The following is a 23,993-nucleotide window of genomic DNA, read 5'->3' on the forward strand; positions in this document are numbered from 1 at the left end:
TAATTTTGTGGCATTGGGAAAGGTACATGTCCATTAAAATTAGGGATGGTGGTGGAACTATATGACTAAGCTTATTCCTCATCTTCTGGAAACAATTCAGAAACCTGCCCAATGCTTTGTTGATGTTCTCTTGGCTTTTTGGATGTTCTCAGTCATAAAATTAGCTCTGGAAACCTGCATACTATTCCAGCTCAGGAAATATCTCGTATATTGACTTCTGTTTCCTCATCACAGTCTTTCAGACAGCTGAAATAAGCAAGGGTTCACTGTAGCTTTCTGAACTGTCCAACCACTGCCCACGTTCAGCTACTGAATTTAAACATTTTAATTTATGTGTAAATGTGTAAATCAACTCTAATACTATCATATCTAATTTTCATAACGTACAGTTAATAGTTTCAAAATAGTTTCAAAATAAAAATATCTGTGTTATGCATACCTGAAGAATCAATCAAACAGGAATAGAAACAGCAATCTGTGTCCTCAGCATTATCGCCCAGCTAGGCAATCAAATTTTCCAGTAATCAAATGGAATTTCCTAAGATATCCTGTAAATAAACAAACAAATAAATAAATGTAGTAAGATGACTCTCAGAATGTCCATGTTGTTGCCTTCAAGCCAGCGTTTACTTGGTCATATTCCTGTAGTATCTGGCACTACATCACAAGCAGCCCCAAATATTCTATTTTTAAAGGGTAAATAGGCACAATTCAACATTCTTCCAGTTTTATATTTTAACATGACTTTTAAAAAATAGGTTAGTTTTTAAGGTGCTACCATATTTTTATTTTTTTATTTGTTATTTTATTTTATATTTATTTATTTTAATTTTGTTTTTACTTATATATAGCTAACTCTGTTATTACACGCAAAAGCAAAAGGGGGGGGCGAGAGAAAGAGAGAGAGACAAAAGCACTGTGGCACCTTAAAGATTAAGCATTATATTTTAATGGAAGCTTTAGAGGACCTTCTCATCAAATTTCTTCAGACATAGGAGGTGGAAAACAGAGATTAACGTAAATGTTCATGCCGTGTTCCAAGAGTCAGTGGCATCTGCTTGCACTTCACACATGCCATAATGTATGACCTCTGCTTGGTATTCAGTTCTGTTTGGTTTGTTTCTGTGGGTCTTTTTTGGTGTTGTTGATTCACAATCCACTCCGAATTTCAGCCATGTCTCAGAGGTGAAAGACCACTGGGATAATTTACTGATCCAACCAGCTGACAACCGTTCTATTTTTATTTTTAAGTTGATCTGGTGGCAAAGCAACAAGAAGGACAGCACTGGGCTTTGCACAGACCAAGAGGAAAAAAAGCAGCTACTGAGAATCCATATACAAATCCACCCAACATATAAAAAGGTTATCCTTTTAAAAAAGGTACAGCAGGTTTGTATTCTAAATACATGTAGGAGAATTTCTTACTGGAACTTGGAATTATCAAAGACATATGTTGAGTGTACATTAGAGATGGGGATATTTGTATACGAAGATGAATATCCCCCCACAGGTGCAGATAACGAGGGTCCGCCCCCCTCGGGCCAGATTGACCACTCACAATTCTGCCGTTGCCGCCGGCTCCGTGGATGCTTCCTATCTTTCTGTTGCTCGTGATGGATTAGCCACTCTGAAACCTGGCAGAGAGGCTCATCATCCCGCCTTCTGCCAGGACTGGCTAATCTATCATGAGCAACTGAGTTATCTGCACCTGTGGGGGGGATATTCATATATAAATACCTCCATCTCTAGTGTACATCTTTAGAACCCAAGGTACTACGAAGTGCCCATTACACAATCTGTATTCAATAAGTGAATTAAAAGTACATCATCTGGACTGAAATGAAACAAGTACACTTTTACAGTTATTGTTTAACATTATAAAAAGTCTAACTCATTATTTAACAAACCCATTCTTCAATTAGATTGTTTACTACAGACAAATGATGTTGAAGATCACAACAATCCTGTCCTGATATATCAGTAATGGAAGGAAAGTCATCATTGCTTGTCCACAAACAAGTAACAGTTATTTTCTGGATTATTTCATGTGGTTCCTAGGCATACAAATTCATAATAATGTTCATTTACACATTTTGTTTTACAGTTTTGAAACAATGCTGCAGCTCAGTCTGATTGTGGTCAACTTTCTTGCTTTTTAAGAAGAACTGTGTACATTTTAATGATTTTCATTCATTTTAAGTACAAATTGCTTCAATATACAAATGTTACCAACATACAAAACGCATTTTAGGATAACAGGCACAAGATGTAGACAAAACAATGCTGACAACAGGATGGAAAATACCACATAAAGTTCACTGGTACTGAGTAAATGTAAATCACCAGGGATCTATTATCAGTGCAGCCTAGGGAAGTTACAAATCAGTCCATTTATATTCAGAACTTATGTTACAGGAGCATTAACTACATTCACAAGGCTACTTTCACAAACTTATTTCTATTCATAAGATGGCATGAAACCCAATTTGTCTAAAGAATCAGCAAAGACCATCTGGTCTCTACCATGACTGTGCACTCAGTATGTAATCCTTTTTAACAGAGTGGATAGCAAGGAAGCTGCTATTATAGACCTCAGTATAACAGCATCAATTCTTCAGACCTGAGCCACTGATACAACTTCCATTGTGCACTGATACAATGATTAATGAATATGTCTATCAGATGCAGATATGCAAAAAGAACTGTCACGCAGGACAATGAACAGCTAACATTACAACTTCTGCATATTAAAAGTGCTCTTATGAGCGATTTTAGAGTCACATACAGCAACTCCCTAGCAGCAGAGACCAAATGCAATTGCTTACCAATAGTTAAAACAGTCTTGCTTGCTCTTGATAATCAGTACAACAGGATTTAGCTCTCATTTTAAGCCTTTCTCACTTCAAAAGTATACTATGTTTGCATTTGGAGATAGAAAGGAACATAGGTGCTTGTCTATAGGAATATTAGGAGCTACATTATACTAACTCCAAGTACTTTAGTATTATCTACACAAACTAACACAGAGTGTCCCACATGATTCTTTTCCCCTCCCCGCCTGCCAGAAACTGGACCTGGGATTATTCTCATGTGAATAATCTTAATTGTGTCCTTCATTCAATGAGTTGTGGCCCTAAGGCTCACAAACTCTTGATTTTCTTGTTCTCCATTAACACTCTTTTAAGGTCTATTTGAAATTAACCATAGTTTCATGTGTTATCTAAATCCTAAACTGTGGTTAGGTTCACTGTTTGCTAAAAAAAGCAAATTTTACATATTATGTTTCAACATTTTCTTATTTCAAGACATCACAATTAAGTTTAACAACAGTTTGGTTTCAGATAATGTATCAAGCTGCAGTTAATCTGAAATGAAACCAATTTGTTTTGCTTTTCCCCATTCTTTTCCTTTTCTTTTGGTGGCCTGTAGTATGCCCATTCATTGTACCAAGTTTCTCTAAACAATTGCTAGTTTCGTAGACTGTTAGCCACCAAAATTTTTCATAATTATCATATCATTTGACTTCATTAAATCAAATATATACAAGGTCTACTAACTCCAGTCATCACACAAATGAGTCATGTTTAAAAATAATAACAGCCTGGAAATTTGTTGCCAATTCTTGAGACACATCCTAGAATGTTCAAAGAACAATTAATTTTGCCAAGATCCTAGAATGTTAAAATCCAGATGGAAACAATAAAGAAACAGATTAAGGAGAGATTAGAAAGAAGGAAGAGGGCAGCTACACTACAACACAAACAGAATAACAGAATGTGACTTCAGGCTTCATAAAAGCAACAGAATTATTGACAATTAGGAGGTATCCAAAGTTATCAAATTAAGCTATTCCTCCACATAACTTAATTTAATGCCATGGCACTGCTCTGGTAGAGAAAATAAAGGTTTCAGCATAGAATTCCTTATTTTCTTAATTAGGCAACTACAATCAACAACCTTTTTCTCTTTGCCCTTTTATGATTAATAACACATATGCACAAAAGATTGGGATTTTTGCATTAGCAGAAACAGTTGTAGAAAATTAAGATTCTTGATTTGACAGCTTCTCATCATGTAATAAGCTATATTTCCTTTTAAAGTCATACATTTTTAAATAAAAATGCAAAAAGGAAAAAATCACAACTATTACATTAATGTGCCTTTTGCCAAACCATATGCGGCTTTATTTCCCCTTTCTGTATCAAGTAACCAGAGATGTGCGTAATAGACAGTTTACAGCTCAAATACAGAGGACTTTCTGGAAGAAGTTACTGCATTTTTGAAAACCAGGCATTTCAAGTCACAAGCTCCTTAATCAAAAGCAGAGTTTTTGATTTCTGCAATCTTAGCCACATTCCTATGTAAATATATATCAATTTAAGTCCACCCTAGGATCATTAGCAAACTTTCAAAAAATTACGCAGAAGGATATAAAAGAATCAAGCAGAAAAACAGAAATAACTATACTTTTATTTAACTCTATTGGAGTATTTAACCTTGCATCATTTATTTATGCCATTTGAAGCTAGATTTCAGTATTCCACCTCAGTGCTACTTCATTTCACAGCTATTACAACAGCCTTTTGGCAAGTTAAAATCCAAAACATTTCCAGTCTCTTGAACAACAGTCCCAAAATTACCTTAACAGAGTGAATGGTCTAAAGGAACATGATACAGTTCAAATATACAAAACCTACACTTGATATTTCCTGTACACATATTTGTCTTGAAGATTACATTCAAACTGAACTATTCAAAAACAAAGTCACTACCTCACCTTCTATGTTAATGAATTAACAGCAGCAAAATACTTATCCTGCAACTTCAGTTACTAACATAATTTGAAACCATTACTCTACACACCAATTTAAATAGATTAAACTACTGCAATTTCCCGTGGAAATGATTTTTTGGAGACACAGACGAACACAATTACTCAGATGGTATGTAGCTGCTACCATCCTTCTCCTCCGCTACCCTCCCAGCTTGGGGCACAAATGATGAGATTAAGGAAATGACACATCAAGAGCACAACACTTTGTGGTCACTCCATGACAGCTGGTGTAAAACTGTCTAAGAAGCAGCTTAGCAACAGAACTAGCTAACCCAAAACAAATAGAGTGCTGCATTTTTAAATTACAAAGAAATTATGGCATTAACACAAATTAGAATCCACAGGTTGGAAGTGGAATATCAGTTCAGCTGAAAAGAAACTACAGTGGTGCCTCGCTAGACGATGATAATCTGTTCCACTGAAATCGCTGTTTAGCGAAATCATTGTCTAGCGAAAAGCATTTCCCCATTGGAATGCATTGAAACCTGTTTAATGTGTTCCAATGGGGAAGAATCGTTGTTGTCTAGCGAAGATTTGCCATAGGAAAGCCGCTTTGCAAACCGCTGATCAGCTATTTAAATCGCTGTCTTGTGAAGCTTAGGTCCCCAAAACACCTGTTTGCAAGCTCGGAGGGAGATGTCAAAATCGTTGTCCAGCGAAAATCGGTTTGAAAAGCAGGGACCAAACATTGTCCAGCGAAATTCCCCCATAGGAATCACTGTTTTCCAAATCGCTATAGCAATCGCAAAAAGCCAATGTCTAGCAAAAAAGCTGTCATGCGGGGGAACTGTCTAGCGAGGCACCACTGTAGTCGAAACAAAAAGAAAGCTTTTTGTTCATTACAGTCAACAGACAGAGTGGCCCAATACTTAAATAGTTCTGGATGTGAGAAAAACAGGCTCAGGTCCCTGCACATCTGTCATCCTAGTAAATCTTACTCACTGCCTTTCAGCTTGATCTTCTGAACCTAATTACTGAGTGAAAGCAAGGAAAGATTATAAAGTTGTTCCCACTGGAAAACATGCTGTAGAAATTATAGCAGCAAATACACAGCATCATTGCTAGAGACCCACTCTTCTTTAAGGAAGGACACGTCTGTGCTATGACAATGCACCCATACCAATTTGTTTGTGTGCATGTGCATATTGGGTGTCTATGGTGTCTATGGTGTCTATGGTGCACTGTTGTCCTGTTTTGAGCATTGCACTACATAACTACCATAAACTGGGAAGCCCTGGAACATGATTCTGTCTCCATACCTACTGCACATAGGGCCAACTCTCTTGGCTAGTTGGAGAGAAAGGCTCTTTAACTCCACAACCCTGCCAAGGTGGATGACTACTTTCAGAATTAACCATAAAGCTAGTTTTTACCAGCAATCATTAGAAGATTGCAAGGGATCTTCTAATGGGATTTTCAGCCTTACTAGTGTTTGCTTGAATTAAATGGTCAGAGGCTCATTTTATATCCAAGCCTTCCTGTGTTCATGCAGGGACTCTCTCTTTTCCCTAACTTGGGAGTTTTTAGTTATTTATTTAAAATATTTAAGTATTATAGGCCCATCCGTTCCACCATTCTCTCTGTCAAAGCCTATGGTTTAAACCAGCAGTCCCCAACCTTGGGCCTCCAAATGGACTACAACTCCCAGAAGCCTTTACCACCACCTCTGCTGGCCAAGATTTCTGGGAGTTGAAGTCCAAGAACATCTGGAGGCCCAAGGTTGGGGACCACTGGTTTAGACTGAGGCTTTAGTGGTGTCACTACATCCTGCATCCTTGCTGATGTAGCCTGGAATGTTACTACTGGCCCAGGGCAGCCATTAGGGCATGATCAACTTTCGGCTAAGAGAGAGCACGGATCTATACTTGATACTTCACAGTCTTTGCTATTCCACAAAGTATTATAGTGCACATAACATTTTTCATCCTTTAAAACAATCCCATACTAGTCTAGACATACCGTTTGAAAATGCAGTTCTAAACCAAGTTGGAACAAAGTACAGTTTAGGATAAGTGCTTTGTGCACTGAAGGAGAAATGTTTATGCACATATATACATCCCACCAATATTCAAAAATGCAGATGGTAGTAACAGCTCTATTGATACTTCTCCTGCAAAGAATGATATCTCTTTGTGCATGTGTTCCACCTTCTTTTCTTTTTTAATTATTCTTTCTTAAGGCTATAAAAAACCCATTGCTCAAAACCACACAGAAGGTCAGTTTAGTCCATCTTAAAGCCAACCATAGCCTGCCAAGAGTTTGAAACAGCAAACGTATCACTGGAATGGCTATATAGAGTGTGGAATATGAGCAACATTCTACAGTAACTTAAAAATTCATCCTAGCAGGGAGAGGGATTAGGAGGCATCTTTTTATATATATAATATTATAATATATGCTAGCTACATAATATATTAGCATAATATATTATATATTAGCATAATATACAGCATAATATATGCTAGCTACATAATTGTAACCCTTTCAGATCTGGGTTCTGATGAGAGAAGACACACACACAAAAAAAACACCCTAAGGAAAAGAGAGAATGTATGCATTACTCAATGTGTACCATATTATATACAGGATAAAAAGCTCTATCAAGGGATCCTTTCCTATAACAAAACAACTCTTTTACTATTCATTCTATAGAACAGTTTCATTCAAGAGCTTAAAATTAATCAGGTAGTACGTTCCGTAAAGCTGGCTAGAGGGCTGCAAGGGAAAGACATCTCCGCGTCATCTGTTTGGAAAAGAAAGCAAAACTTCAAAGCCAAGAGACAGAACCCAGGCAGCTCTGCCTAGCGTTCCTTCACAGCTTTTGCTTAATTGAAAAGATTGTGTCCTGCAGGCTTTCTTACCGCAATTACTGCTGCCCAGGCTGATGTCCCCCAAGTGCTTCTGCTCCAGCTTCTTTCTTCCAATGTATCACGGAGCTGTTTCGCACACGTATGTGTATCAGCTCTCTCCGTTTCTGGTAAGCCAGGAAACTGTGTCTAACCTTCCAAAATGTTGAGCCGTTATGGGCTAAAAACAGATCCTGTGCTACGCTGGATGTATTTTTGTCTGCAGGCTACACACCCTCCTCATGTTCAATTTTTTTCCATTGGTGGAACAGGATGATGCAGACTTAACCAGAAAGTGGTTTTCCATGGGCCGCTTGAAATGATTAGCCTGGACAGCCTGCCATAATGCCTCTAAGCCACAAGGGAATACTCTATGACTAGGCTGTTGTTTGACCCTGCATTCCTAAATTGCCACCGAAGCGCCATAGGAAAGCTACTCAAAGACTTGCTGAATAAAGGTTTGCTTGCTGAAATTGTAGGACTTCCCTGGTCCTTTTTTTAAAAAATGATAATAGTAATACACAACTCCTACATTTTTTTTCTTTTTAATATACTGCACCTAAGTAAATTAACAACTTCCCAAACCACAGCAGAATGCTTCATAGCCAAGAAGCCTTTTAAGACCACTGAAAAGTAATTATATCACTCCAATCAAAATTAGGCACACTCAAAATGCATTTAATTTTACAAACAATGTTAATAATTCACTTGAATCCCACAACAGCTGTAACATTAATCAAAAGTAAACTAGAGCTGAAACCCCAAGAGTAGACTCTCAGGAAAAGATGCTATATAGCACAGGTACAAGAAGATTCAATCACAAGGTAATGAGTGGTGGTAGTTTAGTCCTCAACATTTTGAAAACTGCTTAGCATCATGGATGCTGTACAGTAGTGCATTTCCTAGGTTAAATCGCCAAAACTGTATTTATGGAATATTGGGAATATTTTATCAGAACAAGACTTCACTGCTAGATGCTGCTCCACCCTAGTAAAAGAAATATGAGCAAACCTGACTGGAAACATATATTCACAGTAAAGTTACTTTGCAACACTGTCACAAGAATTTAGGATAGATAGATAGATAGATAGATAGATAGATAGATAGATAGATAGATAGATAGATAGATAGATAGATAGATAGATAGATAGATAGATAGATAGATAGATAGATAGACAGACAGATAGATAGATAGATAGATAGATAGATAGATAGATAGATAGATAGATAGATAGATAGATAGATAGACAGATAGACAGATAGATAGACAGACAGACAGACAGACAGACAGACAGACAGACAGACAGACAGACAGACAGACAGATACTCCATTTTAAGCAGGTTTTGTCATCTGAATGTGTATTTATTATGGAATTATACTATTTCAATATACTTTTAATAATGCATGAATAGATTTTAATTTTTCAATCATTATTTATTTATTTATTTATTTATTTATTTATTTATTTATTTATTTATTTATTTATTTATTTATTTATTTATTATGTTTTATAAGCCTGTTTTAAATGTTGGAAATCCTGCTTAGTTCTTTATAGTGAGAAAGGCAGAAAGATAATTAATTAATGTTTAGGTGTATCTCAAGAGGGGCATCAAAGCATACCTCTTATGAAACATCGCAACAGAATCCTGACCATTTCATTATCTGCATTTTCTTACAAGTTTTCTTCTATTACTGTACAAGGTTAAACTTAGCATTTATCAAATGAAGTGTTACGTTACTTAAATGTAATTTTGCCAGCCCTGGAGTTCACAGAAAGGGAGAAATCAGGAAACTGTGCCACAAAATTACATGGCTTTTCTTTATTGCATTGATTAATGGGCATTTCTTTGTGTGGTAAACCTTTACCTTTATTTCTTCAGTTGTTCATTTCCGCTAGTAATTTTCCCTGGGTATCTTTCCACATCTTTTCCACTAGCAATTTTCACTGTCCTTTCTTCCTTAAGATCTAACCATGGATGTAATGATGCATTTAGTCCTGCTGACATGGATAGATTTTTTGAGTTACAGAACTCATTCTGGGGGCAGAAATGGGAGCGACTAGAGAAAAGATGAAGGGGGAGTTCTGTTCAATGTGGAAAAATCTGCTGATTTAGCTTTATTTTTCTCTGTTGTGTTCCTCTTCACTCAGAGATGTATGTTAACCTTTGCAGTAACCTTGAGATGTGGGTTTACCAATCAATTCCTTTGTTACAGTGATACTGTACAGAAGAGCCTTTAGACAGAGTAAACAGGAATGACCATTTTGCTCAGTCCTTCCTACAAAGAAAGGGGGTCTCGTTTGAGCATCTTACCCATAGCAAGATGGGTAAGCATCTACAGCATTCTATTTTTTTTACTTCTAGCTTCCTGAATTTTATGTATTTTACGGTACCTTGGTCTTTATTCACTCTCATTAGTAGTTCGTTGTTGGTCATTCATTCTCTAGATAAAAGAAATTCTTAGCATTCTGGCATAAATTCACATTTTAATCCATCATTCCATGCCACATGAATCCCTGGTTCCATGTCATTCAGTGAAACTAAGAACACATAGCTTTGTACAAGGCACATTCTGTTGTATAGTGTATTGTATGTGTCATCTTAATGAAACTGCTCTGAGCCATCCCTATTTTGAGTTTCATTGGGTAGCTGCTATCCCACTGTTCATTCAACCAAATTCCAAGGCAGTTATATTTGTCAATGAGCCTTACACTTCAATTTGAGATCTTAACTGCATTTGTTGCACTGCTTTCTTTGAACTGATTACCATGAATTTGATTTAGACCCTGTTCATGACTTTAAATAACCTTTGCAAACCATCTAAACTGTCAATGAGCAAGATATGTCTGCATGGTTAATAATCTCTCCCTTGACAATTATACCACTATTGAATATGAAAGTATTTTTCTACAGATGTTCTGGAATACAAGTTCAGAAGTCATATTTAAAGTGTACATCCTTCTTATAACTCCTTTTCTTGTTTCTTTATCCTCTGATCTTCAATTTTTACTGAAATTATTTGCTGTCAATACATGGTTTTTTCTTGAATTAGGACATTAGCTTACAAACTGTTCTATCACTTTGCTATAATGGGCTCTATCGAAACCTCTCTCATAGTCAATAAAGGATATTTATATTGATTGCTATGTAGCTATATTGAGGGCAAAAGATTATGCCATCAAAGTTTTGAAGGAAATGAACTAAGCACAACATTAAAAGAAGTCCAGAGATGTGTCTCTTTATATTTGTGCTACTTCAAACATTGAATGATATATTGGAATTTTGTTTGCTGCTACAAGAAAAGCTGCCCAAGGCAAAATTAATGACACAGACAAGTTCAACATCTGCCAAGGCATCTAATCGCTCTGAACCATTTTGCTGGTTGGATATGCCTTTGTTAGAACTGACAGGTTCTTAATGGGCTGACTTATTCAGCAAATCTCAGAGGACTCTTTCTACTCATGGGAGTGGGAAGAATAAGAACTGGCATACTGGGGCTCTTTTACTCCCTTATAGCCCATCATGCTAATCAAGGGGAACATCACCATGTGGTCCATTTTAATTACATGAACTAAATAGGCAAAGAACTTCTTTTATCTAAAAAGAAAGGAAGAAGCAAGAATGGAATAGAATCAACACTCATTATAATACACATTACACTAGATGCAAAAGACACTTGTTTAGCATACAACTGTATGGTCTAAAACTTTAAAAAATTAAACTGTATCACACAGAAAACTGTGCACCATAGGTTCTTTCCTCCCAGGAGACCCCTGTCTAAAATCCTGATATCTGAACTAAGATGATACCTTTATTAGACGAACCCAGAAAAGGCACAAAATAGTTTTGAGACTTTTTGTTTGTCCTAATTAAGTTCTTGGAGCAATTTTGTATTTTGTTTTGTTCCAACACATCTGCCCGTGGTTCTCTTTGTGGCTTTTCAGAATCTAAAATTTGATGCACAGAAAACAACAATAATAACAACAAAAAGGAAATGGAGGAAGGCATAAAACAGAAAAAGGAATGTGGTTCAGATCAAGTTACACCTGTTTAGGCTGAAGACCTCAGTAATGCAGATGTTGATTCTATACCTAGTATCAATGCACTCTTAAGAGGGAGTGTATGCTTATGATAATGTGAGTTTGCCTCAGTCCACACCTGGCAAATAAGCTTGTTTTAGTTTTGTAATTCATCTGCTGGAAATAGCAGGTTCTGTTTGCATGTGTGACTCTCAGACACACAACACTGAAAGATTTGAACAGTCTTGCAGGGGTAGTACTGCAAAAGGAAGAAACACATTTTGCCTTACTGTAGTATCTGCTCCTTAGTAACAGTCAGGCAGGAAAACAAGAGGCTTCATGGAAAAGTGAGCTTTGAGAGGCATCACCTAGTAACATGTGGTTTCTTTTGTAGGAGACAAGCAGGACAGAAAAAAGTAAGCAAATAAAGTAAACAAACAAATATTCTCAAATGTATAGGGAGAGAAATGATAAATTCTGAGGGAGGAGAAAATCTTTGTGGTTTGGAGGATGGTAGTGAAAAATGGGGCATGGTGGACCAAAGTGAGTGAAGGTCATGGGGAAGGATATACTGTACTGGGAAATAAGAATACTGTAGATAACTAGAAGAAAAGGACACTGAAGGTAAGATACTACCAAGGTTCCTACTGTGTGATGGTCTTTCTGTACAATACCAACATTTACTTCTTATTACTTAATACCAAAACACAAAACTGAAAAAAAGATCATACAATGCTGCGGTCCCTTCCATGCAGCCATCACTTTGAAGAATAATAAATATATTGTATTCACGAAGGCTTTCACGGCTGGGATCTAATGGTTGTTGTGGGTTTTTCGGGCTTCTTGGCCGTGTTCTGAAAGTGGTTCTTCCTAACGTTTCGCCAGTCTCTGTGGCCGGCATCTTCAGAGGACAGCAAACTGTGCACAATTTGCTGTCCTCTGAAGATGCCTGCCACAGAGACTGGCAAAACGTTAGGAAGAACCACTTTCAGAACACGGCCAAGAAGCCCGAAAAACCCACAACAACCAATAAATATATTATTCCTATAGTAGCATGAAAAGGTGCAGATAATCAGCAGGCCCATTTAACAAGCAGCTGAGAGATATCATCACAGTTCCTTACAATAGCCTAACTTATATTAAATATTAGAAACAACCTGTGACTGACAACCTTCAACTCCTCAGCAGCATTTTTGGAGTTCTCAGTGCTGCAACAGCAGAAAGAAGGGCTTACATGATTTACCAAACAGCCTTGCCAAAATTCTTAGAAGAAACATTTTATCCTCTTAGCGACCACTGGATTTTTTTTTTATGCTCTCTGAATTCATATTTTAAAAAACACAGATACGAGAAAAATATATGATATTAACATAAGAACAAAGTAAATGCCTTTCTTCAAATTTTCTGGAGCAAATCTGAATCAAATTCATCTCTCTGTTTTTTTAACTAACTGTGTGTAAGTTGCTGTGACAGCCTTTTTGGCTGAGGAGCAAGATAAAAACTGCTATAAATACTCTACAAATACTCTTTTAAAATGACTGAAAATAACAGCAACATTATTACATAATCTTAGACTGAATACAAAAACACATCTAAAAGAGTAACTTGTGCTGCGCACAGCGGGGCCTGCTCTTGAATAAACATGCATATGAATGTCATGTTGATTTATGTAAAATGAAAATATGTCGATAAAACTATATTTCAAATACTATAATGGCAGGCATATCAGACCCAGCAAAAACAAAAAACAAGAGATGAAAACTTTGTGGCTCTTTAAAGACTAACTACTATATTTTAACGTGAGCCTTCATGAACCAACATTCTCAGTGCAACAAATAAATTAAGTCTTACATTTATTACCGGAAGCTCATATTGTTTTCAGAACTGGGAGAAAGAAAGTAGTGCTTTCTTTTTTTATAACGCTTGTTTTACTACTCGAACAGTATGAGTGAACAGTCAGTTCTAAGGGAAAAAAAAGGTAAAAAGGCTGATGTACTCATCAAATGAATCTTATTAGAATTTCTCTTTACAGAATTTTCTATTCAATCATGGCACCAGTGACAGCGGTCACTAATCCAGAAGTACAACTAGAAGATAAATTTGTGGATTTGGATCAACCACTGAGCTGGATAGCTCATTTGTATATTTATTTAATATATTTGTATCCCGCCTTTCTCTTTAAAAGGACCCAAGCTGGTTTGCATCATTAAAAGACAATACTGTATTAAAGCTAACAACCGTTGAGTATACAATTACAAAACAGGATCAAAGAATTACCATCCTAATAAACATTAGCAGCACTAAAACACATTCAAAGCAGTACAGTACAACCATTGGTTTAAAGCCCCCACTTAGGCAGCTAGTTTAGATATCCAGTTGCAGAGCCAGAGATTGCGAGTTTGATTCTTCACTGTGCTTTCTAGGAAAAGAGGCAGCCTGCGTAGCCTTGAGCAAGCTGCTTAGTCCCAGCCTTCTCCCTACTAGAAAAAGTCATCAAAGCTTGGAAAAACTACTTTTTAAAAACTCCCCGAATCTCCCAGCCAGCAATGCTCATGCTCATGCTTTTCTGGTTGCTAGTGAGCATGCCTAAAATATAGCTGTGTGTTGCAAATATTTGGAAACACTCACATTAAACTTCAGTATTTAACATTTCCAACTTAGAACCACAAAAAGAACGTCAGTGCCTGTTCAAAATTGTATGAAATAATTTTCTTTCAGCTCTAGTCAAATATCCAATGTCCTGTTGTTAATCCTCAGCATCTGGCAGTCAGAATAACATAGCCTTTGAAGTTCCATGCATAGTTCTAAGTGGGCGAGGTAGGAAATGGTAGTCCAGAAGCATCTTTGTGTGTATCTCATAAGCAGTGGCACTTCACGGCATGCATTATTTTAGTGGTGTGCTTGCTAAGGAACTGCATTCGCTGCACTTCTGAGATGCATAGACTGCTCTCTCCCAGATTGGGCAAAGGGAAAATTTGTTTTCTTCCCAGCTTTAATAAAAGCAGAAGAAACAGAACTCACCAAGTAACACACACACACACACACACACACACACACACACACACACACACACACACACACACACACACACATATACACACACGTACTTGGTGACAGGACAGGTATATATACCTGCACTGTGCAGGCATATCCATATTCAATTTATTTATTTATTTATTTACTTGATTTTTACCCCATCCCTCTAGAAAATGTCTACTCGGGGTGGCTTACATTTGGGGTGGCTTACACTCAACCTAAGAGATGCAGAAAGAAGTGTTAAAATATCTTAGGGACATGCTTAGGGAACTGATCATTAAGAAACATCAAAGCCACCTTGTGTGCAGTATGAGCTCTCAGCTTATGTAATGGGAGGGAATACTATTGGATTGGGGGGCGGAGAGCTCTGAAACATCATGCAGTTGGTCCCATTGGAATATTTAAGATGTGAAATAAAATGAGCCATTATGTGGTAGGTAGGTGATTCAACGCAGGTGTGATCTGAAGATATGTCATCAAGGTACTAAAAACCATATAGAGACCGTTGTTTTATGGAAATAACTTTTCCTTCAGTTTTCAAAGAGGAAAATTAACTCTTATTTTGTTTATCTGGCTGCTCAAGAGTTTCCTTTTGGAACTCTTTCCTAATTTTCTAGGAATCCAACACTTGTGGAATGCTAATAGTATTTCTGGCCAGAAAAAGTGGAAAACTGTGCCTATAGAAACACAGATCATTAATCAGTTCATAAAGCTGTTGTCAAGCACTTGATGTAAATCACAATCAGAACAAGCCCATGTGGAAGTTTCCCAACGTATTTCTGTACTAGCTTTAATTCAGCAATCTATTTAGGCAGGAACAACTAACTAGAAAGAATATCGGGCTTTTAAGCCAGGCGTTTTAGGTTCCCTCATTTTGGTTTATTATTTTAGTCATTTTGGATGCCCAATAACTTTTCCTCCATCTGTGAAAATTTTAATAACATGCACATAAGTCCTCTCAAATTCCTGGAACTCTATTATAACACATTCTCATGCATGTACACTTGGAGGTTAATCTCCATTCTTTTCAAAAGAGTTTACTCCTTAGAAAGTGTATTTTGGATTGATGCCTTAATGTAACATTTCTAGAACACAATAGCCACAACTAACTTAACTGTGTTGGAAGGAGCTAATGCTCTCTTGAACTTTTTCAAGATCACATATACTGATTAATTTTATTGTACCATAGGTTTTCATACACAAGAGCCTACGTTGACATATCTTGAACTGAGCCCAGAAGCTCAACAAAAATCCAATAGAGATGAACCACCATTGGTACTCTGAGACCTATTGTCAAATGGGCACTATGGCTTGATTTTAATTATTGGTCCTAACCAGAGGATAACCATGGTACAAATGAGAATTTGGTAAATCAATGTTTATATTAAGTTGCTTATACAATTTATTATTACATAATCATAATAATTATCTGATACTTGACGACAAGAGTGAAATCATAATGTGGAATGAGTACATTAATAACCTGTCTGAAGATAACAGACAGATGTCAGAAGTAGTGCAGAAAAACAGAAATCTGAATAGTGGCCAAGTTCCTGGACTTAATGATGTTTTCAAGAAGACACAAAATATGTTTTAGTCATTTTTCTCCCACGCATATCTCAGAACTGGAGTCATGCCTGAAATATTTTGTTGTTGTTTGGTCATTTAGTCGTGTCCGACTCTTCATGATCCCATGGACCAGACCTGAAATATAGCTAAAATTAAATTTTATTACATTACCCCAAAAAGAAAATGCCAGAAATTGAAGTGAATACAGAATGATAAGCTGAAAGGATTTGATTTTCTTTAAAATAATACATATAAGAATTTATAGGAAGTGCAAAGAAGGGGCAGAGCACACACAATGTGGATTTAAAGAGGATTTGGAACTTGGGAAACTGTATTATGGATACAGATACTTGGAAAACAATGCTGTAACAGGAGCAACTAAGATTTATTAACTATGAAATGCGGATCCAAAACTAAAAGTGTGGAATACTTTAATACAAGTACCTTGGAATTTAGTTAATACCTTAGCTCTAGGAACCAGATCTGAAGAGTTTGTGCAAGAAATTAATGTTTTATCCTGTCAGTAGTTTACTTTTGGAGAAGAAAAGGCAACAAGTTTCATACCAGTGTTTCAGCAAGTGGATTCACTGACCCTCACCAGCTGTATTACCTGTACTCAACTCCAAATTTTGGACATCTCTGAATAAAGCTATTCAATTCTGTTAAATGCCGTGAGGCGTTTAGTAATAACACTGTCATTAATTGTTTGTTTCTGATGCTATAGTGGATCACATTAATAACTCTTCTAACTATATCAGCTAGCTGTCTAGTGGACATAAAGTCCATCTGGTCAAGTGAATTGTTATCAATAATCAGTTCACTTTGCCTGCAAGTAAAAATGGCTATTAGCAAATTCAGATGTTACTTCAGCAACACAGTAGGGCAGTATGATGACATTAGATGACATCTCCTCCCAATATGTCTCCATACATGTCATCTGTCAACTCTGGGTAAGCTATTCTCCCTTAAGTATGCCATTAAAGAGAGATTTAAGGTGTGGAATTTATGCACCTTCTAAGTTGGTCCATGAAGCCATCTCTCCTGGTAACTTTCCAGTTTTCAATTCTTTTGCTGCCAACTTAATTTCAACATCCATCTGAAGCAGGGCAGTTAAGAGAGAGCTTATATCCATCAGGAGTTGGGCACACAGTGACAGTGCTCATTAAAATTCTTAGGTCTAACTTTTAAAATGCTGACTGGACAGCTCAGTGGTTTAGGTATCTGACTGCAGAGCCAGAGGTTGCAAGTTTGATTCCCCAATATGCCTCCTACAACTACAGCCAGACTGTATGGCCTTGGACAAGCTGAACATTCCCAGGGCACCCTCAGAAGAAGGGAATACTAAACCACTTCTGAGTAATCTCTACCTGGAAAACCTGGAAAAGGGTCGCCATAAGTTGGAACTCCCATTCATGGATTGCTGCCTTGTCGTGGCGAGGGGGCTTGAGTAACTCAGACAAGCTATGGGCTATGCTGTGCAGGGCCACCCAAGACGGACAGGTCATAGTGGAGAGTTCTGACTAAACTCAATCCACCTGGGGTAGGAACCGGCAATTCCACTCCAGTATCTTTGCCAAGAATGCCCCATGATCAGAAACAAAAGGCTAAAAGATATGACGCTGGAAGATGGGACCCTCAGGTCAAAAGGCGTCCAACATGCTACTGAGGAAGAGCGGAGGACAAGTACAAGTAGCTCCAGAGCTGATGAAGTGGATGGGCCAAAGCCGAAAGGACGCTCAGCTGTGGACGTGCCTGGAAGTGAAAGGAAAGTCCGATGCTGGAAAGAAAAATACTGCATAGGAACCTGGAATGTAAGATCTATGAACCTTGGGAAGCTGGAGGTGGTCAAACAGGAGATGGCAAGAATAAACATCGACATTCTGGGCATCAGTGAACTAAAATGGATGGGAATGGGTGATTTCAACTCAGATGATTATCATGTCTACTATTGTGAGCAAGAATCCCGTAGAAGGAATGGAGTAGCCCTCATGGTCAGCAGAAGAGTGGGAAAAGCCGTAGTGGGATATAGTCTCAAAAATGATAGAATGATGTTGGTACGTAGCCAAGGCAGACCTTTCAACATCACAATAATCCAAGTTTATGCACCGACCTCCATTGCTGAGGAGACTGAAACTGAACAATTTTATGAAGATTTACAACACCTTCTAGAACTGACACCGAAGAAGGATGTTCTTCTCATTCTGGGGGACTGGAATGCTAAGGTAGGGAGTCAAGAGATAAAAGGAACAACAGGGAAGTTTGGCCTTGGAGTTCAAAATGAAGCAGGGCAAAGGCTAATAGAGTTTTGTCAAGAGAACAAGCTGGTCATCACAAACACCCTTTTCCAACAACACAAGAGGCGACTCTACACATGGAAATCACCAGATGGGCAACATCGAAATCAGATTGACTATATTCTCTGCAGCCAAAGATGGAGAAGCTCTATGCAGTCAGCAAAAACAAGACCTGGGCTGATTGTGGCTCTGATCATCAGCTTCTCATAGCAAAATTCAAGCTTAAACTGAAGAGAGTAGAAAAAACCACTGGGCCACTCAGGTAGAATCTAAACCAAATCCCTTACGAATACACAGTAGAAGTGAAGAACAGATTTAAGGAACTAGATTTGGTGGACAGAGTGCCTGAAGAACTTTGGATAGAGGCTCGTAACATTGTACAGGAGGCAGCAACAAAAACCATCCCAAAGAAAAGGAAATGCAAGAAAGCAAAGTGGCTGTCCAACGAGGCCTTACAAATAGCAGAAAAGAGAAGGGAAACAAAATGCAGGGGAGATAGGGAAAGTTACAGAAAATTGAATGCAGACTTCCAAAGAATAGCAAGGAGAGACAAGAGGGCCTTCATAAATGAACAATGCAAAGAAATAGAGGAAAATAACAGAAAAGGAAAAACCAGAGATCTGTTCAGGAAAATTGGAGATATTAGAGGAAAATTTTGTGCAAAGATGGACATGATAAAAGACAAAAATGGAAGGGACCTCACAGAAGCAGAAGACATCAAGAAGAGGTGGCAAGAATACACAGAGGAATTATATCAGAAAGATGTGGATATCCCGGACAACCCAGACAATATAGTTGCTGACCTAGAGCCAGACATCCTGGAGAGTGAAGTCAAGTGGGCCTTAGAAAGCCTGGCTAACAACAAGGCCAGTGGAGGTGATGGCATTCCAGTTGAACTATTTAAAATCTTAAAGGATGATGCTGTTAAGGTGCTACATTCAATATGCCAACAAGTTTGGAAAACTCAACAGTGGCCAGAGGACTGGAAAAGATCAGTCTACATCCCAATACCAAAGAAGGGCAGTGCCAAAGAATGCTCCAACTTCCGGACAATTGCACTCATCTCACACGCCAGCAAGGTTATGCTCAAAATCATACAAGGTAGGCTTCAGCAGTATGTGGACCGAGAACTCCCAGAAGTACAAGCTGGATTCCGAAGGGGCAGAGGAACTCGAGACCAAATTGCCAACATGCGCTGGATTATGGAGAAAGCCAGAGAGTTCCAGAAAAACATCTACTTCTGCTTCATTGACTATGCAAAAGCCTTTGACTGTATGGACCACAGCAAACTATGGCAAGTCCTAAAAGAAATGGGCGTGCCTGACCACCTTATCCATCTCCTGAGAAACCTATATGTGGGACAGGAAGCAACAGTTAGAACTGGATATGGAACAACTGATTGGTTCAAAATTGGGAAAGGAGTACGACAAGGCTGTATATTGTCCCCCAGCTTATTTAACTTATATGCAGAATACATCATGCGGAAGGCTGGACTGGAGGAATCCCAAGCCGGAATTAAGATTGCAGGAAGAAATATCAACAACCTCCGATATGCAGATGATACCACTCTGATGGCGGAAAGTGAGGAGGAATTAAAGAACCTTGTAATGAGGGTGAAAGACGAGAGTGCAAAAAATGGTCTTAAACTCAACATCAAAAAAACTAAGATCATGGCCACTGGTCCCATCACCTCCCGGCAAATAGAAGGGGAAGATATGGAGGCAGTGACAGATTTTACTTTCTTGGGCTCCATGATCACTGCAGATAGAGACAGCAGCCACGAAATTAAAAAAACGCCTGCTTCTTAGGAGGAAAGCGATGACAAACCTTGACAGCATCTTAAAAAGCAGAGACATCATCTTGCCAACAAAGTCTGCATAGTCAAAGCTATGGTTTTCCCTGTAGTGATGTATGGAAGTGAGAGCTGGACCATAAAGAAAGCTGACTGCTGAAGAATTGATGCTTTTGAATTGTGGTGCTGGAGGAGACTCTTGAGAGTCTCCTAGACTGCAAGGAGAACAAACCTATCAATTCTAAAGGAAATTAACCCTGAGTGCTCACTGGAAGGACAGATCCTCAAGCTGAGGCTCCAGTACTTTGGCCATCTCATGAGAAGAGAAAAGACCTTGATATTAGGAAAGTGTGAAGACAAGAGGAGAAGGGGACGACAGAGGATGAGATGGTTGGACAGTATCAACGAAGCAACCAACATGAATTTGATACAACTCCGGGAGGCATTGGAAGATAGGAGGGCCTGGCGTGCTCTGGTCCATGGGGTCACGACTAATCAACTAAATGATGACGACGAAAAAGAAAGAAGTATTGATATTTTTTAAAATTCTTTACACTGAGAAGATGATCAAAAAAGAGTTATTAGGGAATGTGAGTAAATATCAATGAATCATAAAATGCATAAAATGCAGGAAGCTGGGATGTTTTGATCATGTAGTGAGAGAGAGAAAGTGCAAATTCCTGAAATTGACCACTTAAAGTTAAATAAATGGGAAAAGAAACACAGGAAGAGGAAGAATTTACTGACTTAAAAACCTTGGAAACTGGTTTGGATGCAATACATCATTACTTAGAGCAATCAGATCCAGATTTAGAATACTGTACCCACAATGGCATAAAATCTCCAGAAGTCCAAGGAATGAGAAAAGGAAGTATCTGCGTTTCCCACCAACTTCAGCAAGTTATGCACAACAAATACAAGATTCCTTATAGCCTCTGAAAACATTGATGGTTTCTCCTTTAAAATGTAAAGTTCTAAGAAGCAAGGTTCATCTTTCATGATGACACACAATTGTAAACAGTTATAGCGATCTAAAAGAGGGAGCATCTGCAGAATAGCACAGAAGAAAACTGACTTTTTAAGGGCCAAGCCAATTTTTGTTGAGTTCCTTTTTCATGGGTGAATGTTTCATGTTTTGCAAAGTCTTCTGCGGAACAGCAGCACCACTTTGGGGGGACCCTTCGCCCTGCAACGTTACGATGGCTCCCTCCTATCTTGGCAAGTTACCTTAATGGAAGCAAACAGGTCAACACAGAGAACCTACTTCTCTTTGGTAAAAAAAAAAAGGGGGGGGAGACCAATCAGGATCTGTATGAGACCAGTGTAAAGCAAACGTTTTGCTCTTGGAAAGACCAACACAATGGTGCCCTTCTTCACAGAGATGGGGAAGAATGAGCAGTTTGGGAAAGAAAAAGGGAGTGGAAGTGCTCCACCATATGAAATCAGCAGTAGACTGATTAGTTAATCATCCATTGTTTTAGGCAGCTGCCCCCCTTCAAAATATTTGCCGAAGTTTCATATGATTTATTGGACGAAATCTTCAGTGCAAATGTGAGGGAGGAGAAAGAGAGCAAAGACCCACTTATTTATCCTGCAACTGCAGTCTTGTTGAAGGCAGGATATGTTGCAACACCAGCAGTTTAGGAGCTAGAGTTGACACACTTTTTTAAAAAAAATAGCACAGCACAGATTACTCTAAGGCAGCTTGTTCTTCGGTCAAAAGTTCATTCCACAGAAACAATCAGTCGACAAACCAGTATTATAAAAATGGAAAGACTGTGCCTGTGTATTTATGGCAAGTTTCCCTGAGCAAACATCAAGAGGTATCAGCAAAGCAGGTAGCTCACAAATATCAACATCTATAGTTCACAAGGATGAATTATTCAGCAAAAGAGGAAAAAGTGCTTGATTTAAAGCAAAACTAATGGTGGAATCTATAGTCTCTGAAAGTAAGGAAAATCAGACTAACTCCAAACATGGACACACTGATGCACCTTTCTTGTATCTTAAACTTCACCACAAGTAGGCATAAGAGAACTTCACATCTTTAAGGGGGGGGGACCTTGCTTCCCCTGAGCTTAGCCCACTAAGCACAAAGAGAGCCACGAAAGTGTAACACCCACTCACAAAAAGCTGCCATTTAAGCCTCTCACTTATAGTAACTACAAGGTGTTATTCTCAAGTTTGCTCTCCATGAGTATTTGGTTTTGGCCCAGGAAACATATTCCAGGATGCTATACTTCCAGAAGATTTGTTGTTATGTGCCATCAAGTTACATCTAGCTGACAGCAATCCTAATAGGATTTGCAAAGTAAGTGAGATATTTAAGGGATGTTTTATCATTGACACTGCCCAGTGAGTTTCCTTGACCAAGCAGGGATTTGCACTTTGATTCGGTTAGTCTATCTACTACACCTCATTGACTTTCCCATCATATCAAAAGCAGGTTCTACCCAAAAGTGGTTGGAGAGGAGTGTAGAAAAACTATTTTCACTATATAATTGACATTCTAAATTGCCTGCCTGTGTAAAAGGCATAAGCAGACACTTTAAATTTTTCAGAGATAGAAGGGCTGAGAGGCGGAACTGCAAAATCAGGTAATGCCGCCGGCAGCCAACAATAATTCCAGGGACTACAGGTTGGTAGAGGAACCAAGAACAGTCTTTATTGCAACTGAGCAACCAACAGGAACACTGTCCTTGGTTCCCTTCAGGAGCTTCTGGGGGTGCGGGGGGGGGGTTGCACTCCCTGTACTATCTCCCCAGGAAATGTCATTTCAAGAGAGCCCCCTGTTAAAGCCACAGGGAAGCCTGAGAATCCTGGTCTCCCAAAGCAAGAGAAAAGGAAAAGTCCTGGCCCTGTTTGAATAGCTGCTGGTAAAACTGGGTGGGGGATATTGGTGTCCGGTCCTCTGCTCCTCATGCAGCGTATTTTGTCTCTCGCACTGGCACTTTTGTTGCCAGCACTGAAGCTGTGTTGGAGTGGGTGCCACTGCTCCCACTGGATGAGGCAGATACCAAGGCCATGTCAGAGGTACAGTAGGATCCTGGAGACTTGTCCTTGGGTTTTCCTGTCTACAGCCCCTTCCTTTACTCAACAGGCATGGCTCAGGAACTTCAGCCTAGAGCTCCTCTCCTCAGGCAGCCTCCACTTCAGTTGAGATGCAGAATTGGGGATCCCAGGCCTGGGCAGCCCCTCCACATGTCTCGTCTTCCTTGGAAGTCTCCATCTCTCACTCCGTTTTCCTGAAGGATGCCCCTGAGTCCTCTTAGTCTTCCTCTTTTATCCTAGCCTCCACTTTGCCCTCTCCCCCTCACAGGTGGCCCTCAGCAGCCAGCTTACTTGCAGGTACCTCTCATCCCTCCTCCTTGCCTACTAGGGGCCCAGGAGCTATGGCCTCACCTGGCCTACCCAAGGCACTGGTAGCAACTCCCTCACAAGGGAATACGGCAGGAGGAGGAGGCAGCAATGCCCTCTGTTCTAAACTGCCTTCCTCTCCTATACCATTTGGATACATACTACTGGAAGCATTTGTGAGAAGCAAAACAGAAATTGAACTGGATAGTAATATTATCTCAAAATGTACTCTGCACCCTGTCAGAA

General features: G+C 38.7%; 1 protein-coding gene across 1 annotated transcript in view; it reads right to left on the reverse strand.

The window, feature by feature from the left end:
• Nucleotides 1-23,993, reverse strand: part of SCAF8 (SR-related CTD associated factor 8) — a 242,353-nt gene that overhangs the window by 2,380 nt on the left and 215,980 nt on the right. Inside the window, exon 23 of the transcript XR_012085441.2 lies at nucleotides 440-548. The gene's annotated coding sequence lies outside the window, so the exon portion shown is untranslated. The remainder of the gene's footprint in view (nucleotides 1-439; nucleotides 549-23,993) is intronic.

Source organism: Pogona vitticeps, chromosome 1, assembly GCF_051106095.1.
Source record: "Pogona vitticeps strain Pit_001003342236 chromosome 1, PviZW2.1, whole genome shotgun sequence".
Classification (NCBI taxonomy): domain Eukaryota; kingdom Metazoa; phylum Chordata; class Lepidosauria; order Squamata; family Agamidae; genus Pogona; species Pogona vitticeps.